General features: G+C 47.9%; 1 pseudogene; it reads right to left on the reverse strand.

Moving 5' to 3' along the window:
* Positions 1 to 1,220: 1,220 nt before the first annotated feature.
* LOC126204571 (5S ribosomal RNA) lies at positions 1,221 to 1,338 on the reverse strand (annotated as a pseudogene).
* Positions 1,339 to 15,621: the final 14,283 nt, after the last annotated feature.

Below are 15,621 nucleotides of genomic sequence, written 5' to 3' on the forward strand. Positions count from 1 at the left end.
TACATCAGACGAATTTGGTCGCATAGACATCAACGTGAGTTCGCTAGAATGCTCCTCAAGCCACTGTATCACGCTTCTGACTCCGAGACACGGACAATTATACTGTCCGCCGTCGGGGAAGACATCAGACATCAAGGGGTGCAAGTGGTTTGCAGCTACCACCTTGTCTTCCGTTACTACCACAGATCCCATTCAAGTGCAGCAGAATTTCTCCTATGGCATGATATTGTTCCCACCAGCCTGCGTCCGTGGCGCGCTGCACATTTCGAGCCGACGTTCACCTCGATGAGGCGATCACCGACCTAGGGTAGGAAAAATGTTATTCATCCGAACAGCTGACACCTTTACAATGGTCGACGGTCGAATCCCGATGGCCCCGTGTCCACTGCAAACGTAGCTGACGAAGTCGTTGGGTCAAATTGTGATCACGTGGGGTTGGTCTGCTGCGAAGCTTCATGTTCAACAATGTACGATGAACGGTTGCTCCGAAACACTTGTGTCTGCACCAGCATTGTGCTCTTTCGGCGGAGGTGCCCTACTTAACAGCAGACAAGCCTCCGAACTCCACGTTCTATGAATAGTCGTGGACGTCCAATCACTTAGCTCCTGGTCGTAGTTTCAGTGTCTGATCAGTGGCTGATCAGTGTACCACAATCTTCGACGTGGTTGCGAATTGAACAGTGACGCGAACATAGAATAAATTTCCTTTACTTCACGTCTATTGTCACAAATGTTTTGTCATCAGACTACCGGTTTCGGTGTATAATGACCATCTACAGATCTGTTGAAAATGGGGTAAGATATCAAACGGAATACAATTACTGTGTATCGATTCACAAGAGACCAGAGGTCCTCGATGGCAAGACATTTGTGACCATAGACGTAAAGTAAAGGAAATTTTGATCAATGTTGGTCTGATAGATTGCTTCAGTGCACCAGAGACACAACTCGGAAACTCCAAAATACCCCATTTACAGAGTGGGTCAGATCACCGATCGCATCCAGTCCTAAACTCGTCCCGAACAGGCCATGGAGGCCCAACTGTACCGACCAGCCGCCGTGTCATCCTCGGCCCCCAGGCCTCACTGGATGCGGATATGGAGGGGCATGTGTTCAGCACACCGCACTCCCGGCCGTATGCCAGTTTTCGAGACCGGAGCCGTAACTTCTCAATCGAGTAGTTCCTCAGTCTGTCTCACAAGGGCCGAGTACACCCCGCTTGCCAACAACGCCCGGCAAACCGGATGGTCACCCATCCAAGTGCTAGCCCAGCCCGAGAGCGCTTAACTTCGGTGATCTGTCGGAAACCGGTGTTACCACTCCGGCAAGGCCGTTGGCGCATCGAGTCCTGGTTCTATTTGATTTGACCTATAGTTTCCTGTCAAATTCGACATTAACAATATCACATATTTCTCCAACCTTTTCGTTCTTGATAATTGCCGATGTGTTGGCAGTTCCTGTTCCAGAGATCTCTTTCTTTGGTGTTACTTGTAATTAGCGGTTCAGCGTGCAGTAGCGACAAGTACCTCGAACGAAGCTTATTTTCCCATATGGCAGGTATGTCGTGGTGAAGGGGTAGTTCCTCAGTTCTGCGATTCTGTGGTGTGTAGATATTGCGTACCAGGGAAAGCCTATACACAGGAATTGGTCTGCTTGTACCAATAACCGCAGGCAACGTGTTGTTGAGCTGCGCATCGATGAGTCAGGTATCACAGCTATTACACCACACTGAAGGATAATACACTGCAACCGAAAAAAACCGTGCAAGAGGCGATGCACGCAGTCTCCACTAAAGTACCCCAGTTTGCGTCACACAGCTTCTGAATGATGTTGTTACGAGTTTTTATGTTGGTCGATGCATTTTCCAGATTTTTTTATAACACAGAGTGCCGTCGAATGTGATGCCAAAATACTTGGGGTACTTGTGACAGACAATGTTGCCATCAAATTGCACCCTGAGCTCAATGTTAGCTTGTTTGTTTTTCAGACGAACCACACAGACCTCGCTCTTACTGGTAGTAGGCTCCAATCTCCATTTTAAAAAAAAATTAAGTTAAGGATAGCTATGTTCTGCTGCTTAACATCATTAACGAGGGCTAACACTGCTAGAAAAAACAAACACTACACAGAACAGAGCAGTGCTGAATATAAGCCTGAGGGTGAAAGGTAAAGTGGGGACTACTGTTGCAACATCAATTACAGTAAGTGACTGGAACAAGTTTCTTACCAAATAAAACACACGTACGATCGACATTTGCAGATGGTTTCAATGCAGTACAAATACAGTTACCGAGCGAGGTGGCGCAGTGGTTAGGCACTGGACTCGCATTCGGGAGGACGACGGTTCAATCCCGCGTCCGGCCATCCTGATTTAGGTTTTCCGTGATTTCCCTAAATCACTCCAGGCAAATGCCGGGATGGTTCCCCTGAAAGGGCACGGCCGACTTCCTTCCCCATCCTTCCCTAATCCGATGAGACCGATGACCACGCTGTCTGGTCTCCTTCCCCAAACCAACCAACCAACCAACCAAATACAGTTATAAATGGGGTAAGAAATCAAACGAAATACAATTACTCCATATCGATCCACAGGAGACCAGAGGTCCCTGATAGCAAAATACTTAGAAAATGTTGTATTCTGCCCACTCGTCTAATACAGCGTGGCTAGGAGAGCTGCTTTCTCGGATCACTAGACAGCAATTCAAGCAAATCGTATTAATGGTGTTTATTACAAAAGGATAAGTGACAATACGTAACTGTGCGTATTCAGAAAGGAGTGTTGCAAGCAAATGGCGACATACAAATAATCAATGTTCGCCAGTATATGCAGTTCCAATACAAGGAAAACGATACAGTTCATGAGTCAGTGCTGTAGCGTTCGTAGGACAGCTCTTCTTCAATTCGGGGTGGCGGCTAGGTGGCTAGGCGGCTAGGCGGCACGGCGCTTGTATCCTCTTCGTGTAGAGGCCGCTCCTGCCTCGGTGTCATCCTAGAGAGGGGGCCGTCAGCGTGCTACTGGTTGACGTCGTCTCCCTGCCCTCTCTGCTCTCCCGTTCTTGCCCGACGTGCCGGCGCTTGACGTTACGCCGGAACAGACCAAAAATGTCCAAATGTGTGTGAAATCTTATGGGACTTAACCTAAATTATCCTAAGGACAAACACATACACCCATGCCCGAGGGAGGACTCGAACCTCCGCCGGGACCAGCCGCACAGTCCATGACTGCAGCGCCATAGACCGCTCGGCTAGTCCTGCGCGGCGCCGGCACACAATATGCCTCGGACAACCTACGAAATTACGTCCATGCACTTCAAGTTCGTACCCTACACCATCGCCTTTAAGCTCGCTGTCGCACGGATGTGCTGAAATTATGTAGTAGACGCGACGTTAAAGAACTGAACAGTGTGGTATCGATAGGTACGATGCCACAACGTGGGTGCTCTCTCGTAGGTTGGCACTACGAAAGCGGACGAACAACATCGACCACAGCGCCCTCTAGCCGACACTGTAAAGCTCGACGAACGCCGCTCCAGATTCAGCCCATCTGATCAAGTGCAGACGACCTAGCAAGATTGTTACTATTGCATAGTGGGCGAGCCACTACAGATTTTGCCTTTGTTAGCTTTGATACATCCGGCTTCGCACCTACGTGCTCCTCAGTACAAAGTTATGTATTCACGTATACTAGTGATTTGAGATACAGTAAAACCACTTTTACTTTACTGGAAGTACCAAGATTTTTACCTCACCTGCTCCTAATCGCTTCCTACATTCGGCCTACCCGTCAGTTTACAGGAGCAGACCCACGCGCCACCTTCCAGGCGAGATACAAAAGATAGTCTACCTGAAAATATTGGCGCAATAAAATATAAACACGAAGTACAGTTAATAGTTGTCGCGAACGAAAAATTCCAAAACTAAACGAAAAAGCATCGATTATTGTCCTAAACAGGAAAAATACTCTAGTATTTATGAACGCGGAAATGGAAAACGGTCTAAGTGCCAAAACTAACATTTGTCAGCAAAATGAAATGACAAGTTACACCTTTTTTTATTTACAATTTGTACAGAAACCAGATGGGAATTATAAGAGTCGAGGGACATGAAAGGGAAGCAGTGGTTGGGAAGGGAGTGAGACAGGGTTGTAGTCTCTCCCCGATGTTATTCAATCTGTATATCGAGCAAGCAGTGAAGGAAACAAAATAAAAATTCGGAGAAGGTATTAAAATCCATGGAGAAGAAATAAAAACTTTGAAGTTCACCGATGACATTGTAATTCTGTCAGAGACAGCAAAGGACTTGGAAGAGCAGTTGAACGGAATGGACAGTGTCTTGAAAGGAGGATATAAGGTGAACATCAACAAAAGCAAAACGAGGATAATGGAATGTAGTCGAATTAAGTCGAGTGATGCTGAGGGAATTACACTCCTGGAAATTGAAATAAGAACACCGTGAATTCATTGTCCCAGGAAGGGGAGACTTTATTGACACATTCCTGGGGTCAGATACATCACATGATCACACTGACAGAACCACAGGCACATAGACACAGGCAACAGAGCATGCACAATGTCGGCACTAGTACAGTGTATATCCACCTTTCGCAGCAATGCAGGCTGCTATTCTCCCATGGAGACGATCGTAGAGATGCTGGATGTAGTCCTGTGGAACGGCTTGCCATGCCATTTCCACCTGGCGCCTCAGTTGGACCAGCGTTCGTGCTGGACGTGCAGACCGCGTGAGACGACGCTTCATCCAGTCCCAAACATGCTCAATGGGGGACAGATCCGGAGATCTTTCTGGCCAGGGTAGTTGACTTACACCTTCTAGAGCACGTTGGGTGGCACGGGATACATGCGGACGTGCATTGTCCTGTTGGAACAGCAAGTTCCCTTGCCGGTCTAGGAATGGTAGAACGATGGGTTCTATGACGGTTTGGATGTACCGTGCACTATTCAGTGTCCCCTCGACGATCACCAGTGGTGTACGGCCAGTGTAGGAGATCGCTCCCCACACCATGATGCCGGGTGTTGGCCCTGTGTGCCTCGGTCGTATGCAGTCCTGATTGTGGCGCTCACCTGCACGGCGCCAAACACGCATACGACCATCATTGGCACCAAGGCAGAAGCGACTCTCATCGCTGAAGACGACACGTCTCCATTCGTCCCTCCATTCACGCCTGTCGCGACACCACTGGAGGCGGGCTGCACGATGTTGGGGCGTGAGCGGAAGACGGCCTAACGGTGTGCGGGACTGTAGCCCAGCTTCATTGAGACGGTTGCGAATGGTCCTCGCCGATACCCCAGGAGCAACAGTGTCCCTAATTTGCTGGGAAGTGGCGGTGCGGTCCCCTACGGCACTGCGTAGGATCCTACGGTCTTGGCGTGCATCCGTGCGTCGCTGCGGTCCGGTCCCAGGTCGACGGGCACGTGCACCTTCCGCCGACCACTGGCGACAACATCGATGTACTGTGGAGACCTCACGCCCCACGTGTTGAGCAATTCGGCGGTACGTCCAGCCGGCCTCCCGCATGCCCACTATACGCCCTCGCTGAAAGTCCGTCAACTGCACATACGGTTCACGTCCACGCTGTCGCGGCATGCTACCAGTGTTAAAGACTGCGATGGAGCTCCGTATGCCACGGCAAACTGGCTGACACTGACGGCGGCGGTGCACAAATGCTGCGCAGCTAGCGCCATTCGACGGCCAACACCGCGGTTCCTGGTGTGTCCGCTGTGCCGTGCGTGTGATCATTGCTTGTACAGCCCTCTCGCAGTGTCCGGAGCAAGTATGGTGGGTCTGACACACCGGTGTCAATGTGTTCTTTTTTCCATTTCCAGGAGTGTAGATTAGGAAATGAGACACTTAAAGTAGTAAAGGAGTTTTTCTATTTGGGGAGCAAAATAACTGATGATGGTCGAAGTAGAGAGGCTATAAAATGTAGACTGGAAATGGCAAGGAAAGCGTTTCTGAAGAAGAGAAATTTGTTAACATCGAGTATAGATTTAAGTGTCAGGAAGTCATTTCTGAAAGTATTTGTATGGAGTGTAGCCATGTATGGAAGTGAAACATGGACGATAAATAGTTTGGACAAGAAGAGAATAGAAGCTTTCGAAATGTGGTGCTACAGAAGAATGCTGAAGGTTAGATGGGTAGATCACATAACTAATGAGGAAGTATAGAATAGGATTGGGGAGAAGAGACGTCTGTGGCACAACTTGACCAGAAGAAGGGATCGGTTGGTAGGACATGTTCTGAGGCATCAAGGGATCACCAATTTAGTATTGGAGGGCAGCGTGGAGGGTAAAAATCGTAGAGGGAGACCAAGAGATGAATACACTACGCAGCTTCAGAAGGATGCAGGTTGCAGTAGGTACTGGGAGATGAAGAAGCTTGCACAGGATAGAGTAGCATGGAGAGCTGCATCAAACCAGTCTCAGGACTGAAGACCACAACAACAACAACATCTTTTTTTACATAACTGATGATGATGATGAAGTCCCATACTCCGTGACAGAGCGTAGGAGAACGATGCGGGAGACCCCCACCGCCGTACTAGGCAAGGTCCTAGTTGAAGAGACCGAGCGAGGTGGCGCAGTGGTTAGCACACTGGACTCGCATTCGGAAGGACGACGGTTCAATCCCGTCTCCGGCCATCCTGATTTAGGTTTTCCGTGATTTCCCTAAATCATTTCAGGCAAATGCCGGGATGGTTCCTTTGAAAGGGCACGGCCGATTTCCTTCCCAATCCTTCCCTAACCCGAGCTTGCGCTCCGTCTCTAATGACCTCGTTGTCGACGGGACGTTAAACACTAACCACCACCACCACCACCACTTAGTTGAAGTAGTTTGCCATTGCCTTCCTCCGACAGTAATGGGGATGAATGATGACGATGAAGACGACACAACAACACCCACTCATCTCGAGGCAGGGAAGAAACCTGACCCTGCCGGGCTGGCCGCGGTGGCCATGCGGTTCTAGGCGCGTCAGTCCGGAGCCGCGCGACTGCTACGGTCGCAGGTTCGAATCCTGCCTCGGGCATGGATGTGTGTGATGTCCTTAGGTTAGTTAGGTTTAAGTAGTTCTAAGTTCTAGGGGACTGATGACCTAAGATGTTAAGTCCCATAGTGCTCAGAGCCATTTGAACCATTTTTTGACCCTGCCGGGAATAGAAGCCGGGACCCCGTGCTCGGGAAGCGAGGACGCTACCGCGAGATCACGAGCAGCGGACACAAAACTGATATGTACCCAAAAATTTGAGAAGGTATTCAAGTACTACAGAATTATGCTGCTAATCGCGTCGCAGGATAAAATAACGAGGCAAACCTGAAATTATATTATTAAGAAGGGTCTAAGTGCCAGGTCAAGAAACTGACTGGTTATACATTGAAACACTAAAGAAACTGGTATAGGCATGCGTATTGAAATACAGAGATATGTAAACAGTCAGAATACGGCGCTGCGGTCGGCATCGCCCGTATAAGGCAACAAGTGTCTGGGACAATTGTTAGATAGGTTACTGCTGCTACAGTGGAAGGCTATCAAGATTCAAGTGAATTTGAACATGGTGTTATAATCAGCGCACGAGCGGTGGGACACAGCGTCTCCGAGGCGGCGATGAAGTGGGGATTTTCCGGTACGACCATTTCACGAGTGTTGCGTGAATATCAGCAGTCCGACAAAACATCAAATCTCCGACATCGCTGAGGCCGGGGAAAATCCTGCAGGACCAGGAGCATCGTTCAAAGCGACAGAAGTGCAACCCTTCCACAAATTGCCCCAGATTTCAATGCTGGGCCATCAACGAGTGTTAGCGTGCGAACCATCATCGAAATGGGCTTTCGGACCCGAAGGCCCACACGTGTACCCTTGATGACTGCACGACACAAAGCTTTACGCCTCGCCTGGGCCAGTCAACATCGACAGTGGAGTCTTGATGGCTGGAAACCCTTGTCTGGTCGGACGAGTCTCGTTTCAAATTGTATCGAGCGGATGGACGTCTACGGGTATGGGGACAACCTCATGAATCCATGGACCCCGCATGTCAGCAGGGGACTGTTCAAGCTGGAGATTCTGTAATGGTGTGGAGCGTGTCCAGTATGAGTGATATGGGACCCTGTTATGTCTAGATGGGACTCTGACAGTTGACACGTATGTAAGCATCCTGTCTGATCACCTGTATCCATTCATGTCCATTGCGCAATCTGACGGACTTGGGCAATTCCAGCACGGAAATGCGACGCCCCACACTTCCAGGAACACTTTTCTGAGTTTAAACACTTCCGTTGGCAACCAAACCGCCCCCCCCCCCCAAAAAAAATCATTATTGAGTTTATATGGGATGCCTTGTAACGTGCTGTTAGGAAGAGATCTCCCCCCTCCCCTCTCGTACTCTTAGGGATTTATTGACAGCCCCTGCAGGATTAATGGTGTCAGTTCCCTCCATCACTACTTTAGACATTAGTCGAGTTCATGCCACGTCGTGTTCCGGCACTTCTGCGTGCTTTCGGGGCCCTACACGACATTAGGCAGGTATACCAGTTTCTTTGGCTCTTCAGTGGAAATGCTAATAACAAACGTTTTACAAGTTGATTCTTCCTAAGAGGAAAACAGCAGTCAGCCACTGTAAATAATGGTGTTCTCCTTCAGATGGCTGTTCATATTTATATCATATTAGGTGTTGTGTTCATAAGCTGTTAACTGTTTTCTTCACAACACTAATGAAAACACCAATAAATGTAATAGGTATTAACGTGAACAGACGTTTGAAGATGAACCTGTTGGTTCGAAATCGGTAACATCATTATTTCTGTAGATAAATGACATTGTTATACATGACTGGTTGCTGTTTCCTTCTTTGCACGAATTAGCTTACTTCTTGTACACAGCCGCGATCTCAAAAATGTCATGTTCCGACGAAACAGGTGGAAGAAAGTTTTTGTTCCAACTTTCAAAAATACTGAGAAACTGCGTTTTGTTTGTGATATAACAAATACATAAATGCAGGATGATGTTTTCTTCTCTATGGGTCACACTTTGCAACTCCAGAGGGAATCACCAGTTGACACTAATACCATGCACAATCTACTAATGCATGTTTGAAAGACTTTCTCCACGGTTTGGCACCTGCATCAAGTCTAGGAACCTGCAGCAGAGTTCCCAGAACACAACAGCACTTGAAACGAGTTTGGTGAAAAAATGGCACACTACAGAGGACGAAGTGTGAAAATTTTAGATCACGTAGTGGAGTCAAATTAATTAAACAAGTAACTGAATTTGAAAGCTACTGAGCAAAAAATTACATTGGCAGAAAAATACTAAACGTTAGTAGCTGCGGGGAAATTTTCTTGTTATTTCCTTCACATTTATCAGTGAAACGCAGTTTTGACGATAGGATCGGTAGCTTTTCTAGGAGTCATCTTGACGCTAAACTGGCCTAAGATGGTCAACAGAAATTATTCGTGCCTGTGAGGGAAAATATGTATCTCGAGGAGATCTAGGGTTCGATTATGTGACTGTTGTTTATGACAACTATTTAATTGTGTTCCCGGCACATAGTAGTCTCTCCTCGCAGGACGCAGTGTTGCGAAATGGCAGGCAGAGGTCTTAAAGTCCGGTGTTTACTGCTAACGAACGGTGAAGCTGCGGTAATAGTCGGGGAGAACGGGTCACAAGTGCTTGGAATACCGAGGGCTTCCCGCCCGGTCCGCAGTATAAAGCCGCCGACTCCGGGAATGGGCATAAATCGTCAGGACTGGTTCCATGACGTCAGCGACCATAGCGCTGGCCGCCGGCGCCAGGCGGGCGAGGCACCGCTTCTCTCTGCACTCGCCGCCGGGATTTGACTAGCCGAGCCTTCTCTAGCCGGGTCTAGCGTCTAGCGCCGCCGTGGGGGAACGCACGCGCCCCAGGGAGGCAGTCGGTCGCCAGCCACAGAAAGCAACTTTTGCCAAGCTTCTACTTTCACTTTATCACCTGTAACAGGTTCTTCATTTCTCTATTCTCTCTCGAAACTCCCCCAATAGCACAGCTCAGCAGGTGCAATGACGGCGTTTCGTCTTTATTTATTACACTGTCGGCAGAAAACACAATCAACTACTGTGTTCAGCGGCACCTGGATATACACACTAACACATAAGAAACGGCGCACCATGAAGGAATTACCCGAATGGGACAGAAATCGGTAGGTTGAGTTGGGTTGGGTTGTTTGGGGGAAGAGACCAAACAGCGAGTTCATCGGTCTCATCGGATTAGGGAAGGACGGGGAAGGAATTCGGCCGTACCCAAGGAACCATCCCGGCATTTGCCTGGAGCGATTTAGGGAAATCACGGAAAACCTAAATCAGGATGGCCGGACGCGGGATTGAACCGTCGTCCTCCCGAATGCGAGTCCAGTGTGCTAACCACTGCGCCACCTCCCTCGGTAAATCGGTAGGTGTGATGTACGTGTACAGACAAACAAGTTATTACAATTGCAGAAAAACTTGATGATTTACTCAAATATGCTTCACAAATTGAGCAAGCCAGTAACTCTCGCTGGTCCATCTCTGATCCTTATGCAAGCAGTTACTCGGCTTGGCACTGACTGACTGTGTTGCTGGGTGTCCTTCTGAGGGGCATCGCCCCAAACCCAATCCAATTTGCGCGTTAGACTGTCAAAAATCTTGATCTGTTTAGAGAGCCCTGACCATAATACTCCAAATTCTCTCAAATTTGGGAGAGATCCGACGAACTTGCTCATCAAGGCAAGGGAGTGTGGCAAGCACGAAGACAAGCAGTGGAAATCTCGCCGTGTGCTCGCGGGCGTTATCGTGCTGGAATATAAGCCTAGGATGGCTTGCTACGAAGGGCAACAAAACGAGGCATAGAATATCTTCGACGGAAAGCTGTACAGTAAGGGTGACAAGGATGTCAACTAAAAGTGTCCCAGCCGGCCGGAGTGGCCGAGCGGTTCTAGGCGCTACAGTCTGGAACCGCGCGTCCGCTACGGTCGCAGGTTCGAATCCTGCCTCGGGCATGGATGTGTGTGATGTCCTTAGGTTAGTTAGGTTTAATTAGTTCTAAGTTCTAGGGGACTGGTGACCTCAGAAGTTAAGTCCCATAGTGCTCAGAGCCATAAAAGTGTCCCGCTATGAAATGCAATGGCACACTAGACCATCACTCGTGGCTGTCGGGCCATGTGGCAGACGATAGTCAGACTGGTACCACACCGCCGTCCGGGGCATCTTCGACACGTGTTCGCTGGTCCACAGGACTCAGTTCGAAGCGGGACTCATCGCTCAACAGAATTCTACTCCAGTCAATGAGATTCTAGGCCAAATGTACCTAACATCAATGCAAACGGACTTGTTGGGGTACAGAAGTCAATGGAAGTCGGCGCAAGGGGTACCGTAAGATCAGCTCCCTTTCTGTGAGCCGCCTATTAATGCTTCTTGTGCTCACTGAAGTACAAGTTGCACATCGGATCGATGATAATGACGAATCCGGTGCTACGAATGCCTCTCTGACGACTGTTCTGTCATCACATTTTGTCGTCTTTCTAGGTTGTCCGCTTTCCTCTTGACGCTGTTTTCGGCCGCGGTTCGCCCATTCCTGCCAACGCTGTCGAATAGTGATATGGATTACGAGCAATTCGCTGATTACTCGAACTTGGTTCTTTGAGCCGAACTACACGTCCTCTCTCAAATGCTGACATCTGCGTATACTGTTGACACACCTGCCTGCGATGCATGTACCTCAATACGTGGAATAAAATTTGCAGAGACTTTATGCCCTGGTATCGATACACATGTCCACTGTTTACTATGCTTGGCATGTGCGTAGCGAAATTGCGATACAGAGGCACATATTCATCCATCAGCCACCAGTTTACGATTTTGCATCGTCTATCGATACCCGTATAAATATCAATTTTTGATTAGTTTGCATAACTCCTTCGTGATGCATAGTTTTTTCCTTTGTTTCTATAACCGTGTAATATGTGCATACCGAGGGGTTTTAATTTTAGAGATTCAGTTGTCACGGTCATCCACCATTAGATGGCTCTCTCAGGAGGCTTTTTTTCTCTGCAGAGAGTAATTGTGCTGAGTTAGGCGTAAACAGTAATTGTAAGGTTCATTCTAGGGTACAGCCATGCCACACCGACGAATACGCGCTCCTACTGAACCACTATAGCCATCTGACTTGTTCGCATTGTGTGCCTGCGGAAAGCTGCATCGACGCATAGACGTATAACTGCACACGGAGGAGCACAGCGTATCGGTGATGTGTCGCTGCTTTCAGCAACGGTCTGTGGATCATTCCCACAGCTGTAGACCAAGTTCTTGGTGTTCTCGTAATACAGGCAGAAGTGAAGATCTACGCATTGTTCGAGCAGCGGTGGCCGACCGAAAATCATCCAGGGGAGAAATCCGGGCGCATGTTTACACATTCTGTGTCACTGAGAACCGTTGGGAACCGTCTACTTGCAGCACATCTTAAGATCTCGTATGCCTGTGGCCAGACAGCCAGCGACATCACGACAGAACAAAGCACGGCTACTCTGGTGTTATGAAAGAATCGACTGGAGTGTGGAAAGGCGCTATGTCGTCTTCATTGATGAGAATAGTTTAGCCTTTATGCAAGTGAGGCACGTACACTTGTACGGCATAGACCTAGTGAACGGCCTATTCCGTAATACATTCGCCCAGGTCAGACAAGTCCCATCACAGGCTTCACGGTTTGGGGGGGCAATCAGTTACAATTCGCGGTCACATTTGCTGTTACTGCAGGTCAAGTAACCCGTGCCCGCTACATTGGACAGGCCGTTATTCCTGTGCTGCTACCATTTTTTCGACAGGAGGGTAATGTGCTTCTTCAGCAGAACAATGCACGTCCATATACGGCTGCTGGTAAGAATCGTGCTCTGCGTGGTTACAACTGCCCTGGACAGAAAGAGCAACACATCTCTCATCCGTTGAACGCGAATGTTACGTGGTGTAGTGAGAACTTACTAGTCCTCCAGAACATGCAAGAACCATTGCTGAATTGCAACAAAGGGTGCAAGATGCTTGGGACAGCCTCTTGCGGGATGTCATTTGTGTCATTTGTGATCGTTTGCAGTCGCGAATACACACCCACGTTTCCGCCAGAGGGCGGTACACTGTGTATTTATGCAACTATTTGGCCGCTCTTTACTGCGACGTGTGTGTTTCATTTGGTCTGAAGTTATCATATACTCTTACAATGATGAACAACCTGACATCACCTTTCAATGAAATGACCTTGTCCTTGTGTGTGTTTTCTTTCCGACAGTGGGAACTATGAAATCTATTATAGGCCATCACGCAGCACTAAACGCAGCAATACCTGCCTGTTTGCCGTGTGGTCCGGAGGCACAAATTGACAGGAATGATGTGCCCTTTTTGGCCTTAGACGCATATCAGTGTCACACCGTCGACGAATTCCCAATTACGGCGCGTGATGTAGCAACAGCAACAGGTTGTGATTCACGACACTGCATGGTGATGTGTGCTGCACAGGCTAGAGCATCTGAGTAAGGGCGCGGACCCGGCGCGGTTTAGTATTTTTCGTTACGAAACCGGAGTATCGCGACTGACTGTGCCGCATTGGTAACCACAGATGAATGTGAATGCTGGGTGGTAATTCCACCCACGCTCCACCCATGCATACTGAAGCTACTCCACACTGCACACCGGGACTGACTGTGCCGTATTGGTAACCGCAGATAAATCTGAATGCTGGGTGGTAATTCCACCCACGTTCCACCCATGCATACTGAAGCTACTCCACACTGCACACCGGGAATTGTGCAGAATGTAGGCAGCGCCGCGTCTTGTGTACTAGCCGGTGTTGACGCCGCTATAGAACATGCAGCCCAAACTTGCCAGGGCTGCACCAACAATCAATCAGTCCTAGCATAGCGTTTCACACCTTGACTACCCCTGACTAAGAGTAGATACTGATTTCTCTGGACCATTCCGGGTGGCAATGTAGTTGTTAGTTGACGGTATCCTCTCTATCTATCCATATGTGGCACAAATGGCTACCACCGTCACCATCCGTGCCCTCCCAGTCATATTTGCAATAGAGGTGCACGTTCCACCTTTTTTTATGATAACAGCCCTCAACTCATTGCATCTGCGTTTCAGAAACCTTGTAAATGAAACGGAGCTAGGCACCTGACCACTGCCTATTTCCATATAGCGTCCAATTCGGAATCTGAGCGGATGGTCAGGACATTCCGAACAGAGACGTACAAGATAATGACGACATCCGACTCCCGGGAAATACCCACCCGCTTCTTTGCAACCTACCAATTCATCCCCATACATAGACGCAGTCCGGCTGAAATTTTATGTGTGTGCAAACTGTGTCCACGGTTCTGACCTAATTTGTGCTGAAATTGCAGTCCATGTGGGTGCTGCAATTAGGGCTTAATGAATCTGTAATTTGTACTGACCTGGTATCTGTGCATTGGACCAGCACAGTAATAAGCGAGGCGTCAGGTTTTTGATCAAGTACTGCGTTACTACCATAAATGACTCAAATATTCACGATTTGTGTTTACTATTCAACGAACAAAGACGCGATGCTTCGAAGATGTGATTAGAATCATCTCTAGTCATAATGGGAGAACTCGCGATCCCCCTTCATAGGTTCATTACTGCCGGTAACCTTCTGTACCAGGCAGAGTCAGAAGTGAATTGATGACTGTGAATAAATTTTCTATCTGATCTGGACATAAAATAAAAATCTGCTTCAGTTGTACGTAATTTGTCCATTTTATTGAATGACCGGTTTGAGTAGCTTAAATCTCCATCATCAGGTGCCATCAAATAATTTAAAAAGTCATGAATGTGCGGCAGTCAGGCCGGTCAGTTACGATGGATCAAATCCACGCTAAACAATGCATGAGAGCATAGGTACAGCAATCGTAGCATCTACAACGAACTTGACACCATGGTTGCTATACCTATGCTGCCATGTGCTGTTTGGTGTGGGTCTCATCTGTCGTGACTAACACAACCACCACTTATTCATGTTCTTTTAATTATTCGGTGCCATCTGATTATGGAGATTTAAGCTTCCTGAATAGGTCGTGTAATAAAAAAAAAAAAAAAAACATTACTTACAAGTGATGCAGATTTTTGTTCCACTAATATGTTTCTCAATTGAGGATTTCCTCTTCATCAAATATTTTCTCTCTAAGAATAATAAGTCCAAAGTCTTCTTGTTCTTCTTTGTATTTTCCTATAGACTGTCTATTCCTCATGTAAATACCATGGGTAACATCTTCTACATTCACATCACTGCTGTGCTCAACCCAGTTCTTATTATTATTTCCCTTGTTCCATTCTGCTTTAATCATCTGCAACATGGACGGGCATACGAGAAACACTGCCCAACGCATTTGTGCAACGTTTCGAATTTTCACTGTGGTTTCCATTTTGCTCCCAATCAGACCCTACTTTCCGAATATCTCTCGTATTTGTTACTCATATTTTGTAACTCGATTTTCGATCGATTGTCCTGATCATGGAGTCTTAATACCACTTATGAGTTACTGCGGATGCAAGGTTCTGTTTCTCCTTTGGGTATATTCTTCTGCTTCACTATCG

This window comes from Schistocerca nitens, chromosome 9 (assembly GCF_023898315.1).
Source record: "Schistocerca nitens isolate TAMUIC-IGC-003100 chromosome 9, iqSchNite1.1, whole genome shotgun sequence".
Taxonomy (NCBI): Eukaryota; Metazoa; Arthropoda; class Insecta; order Orthoptera; family Acrididae; genus Schistocerca; species Schistocerca nitens.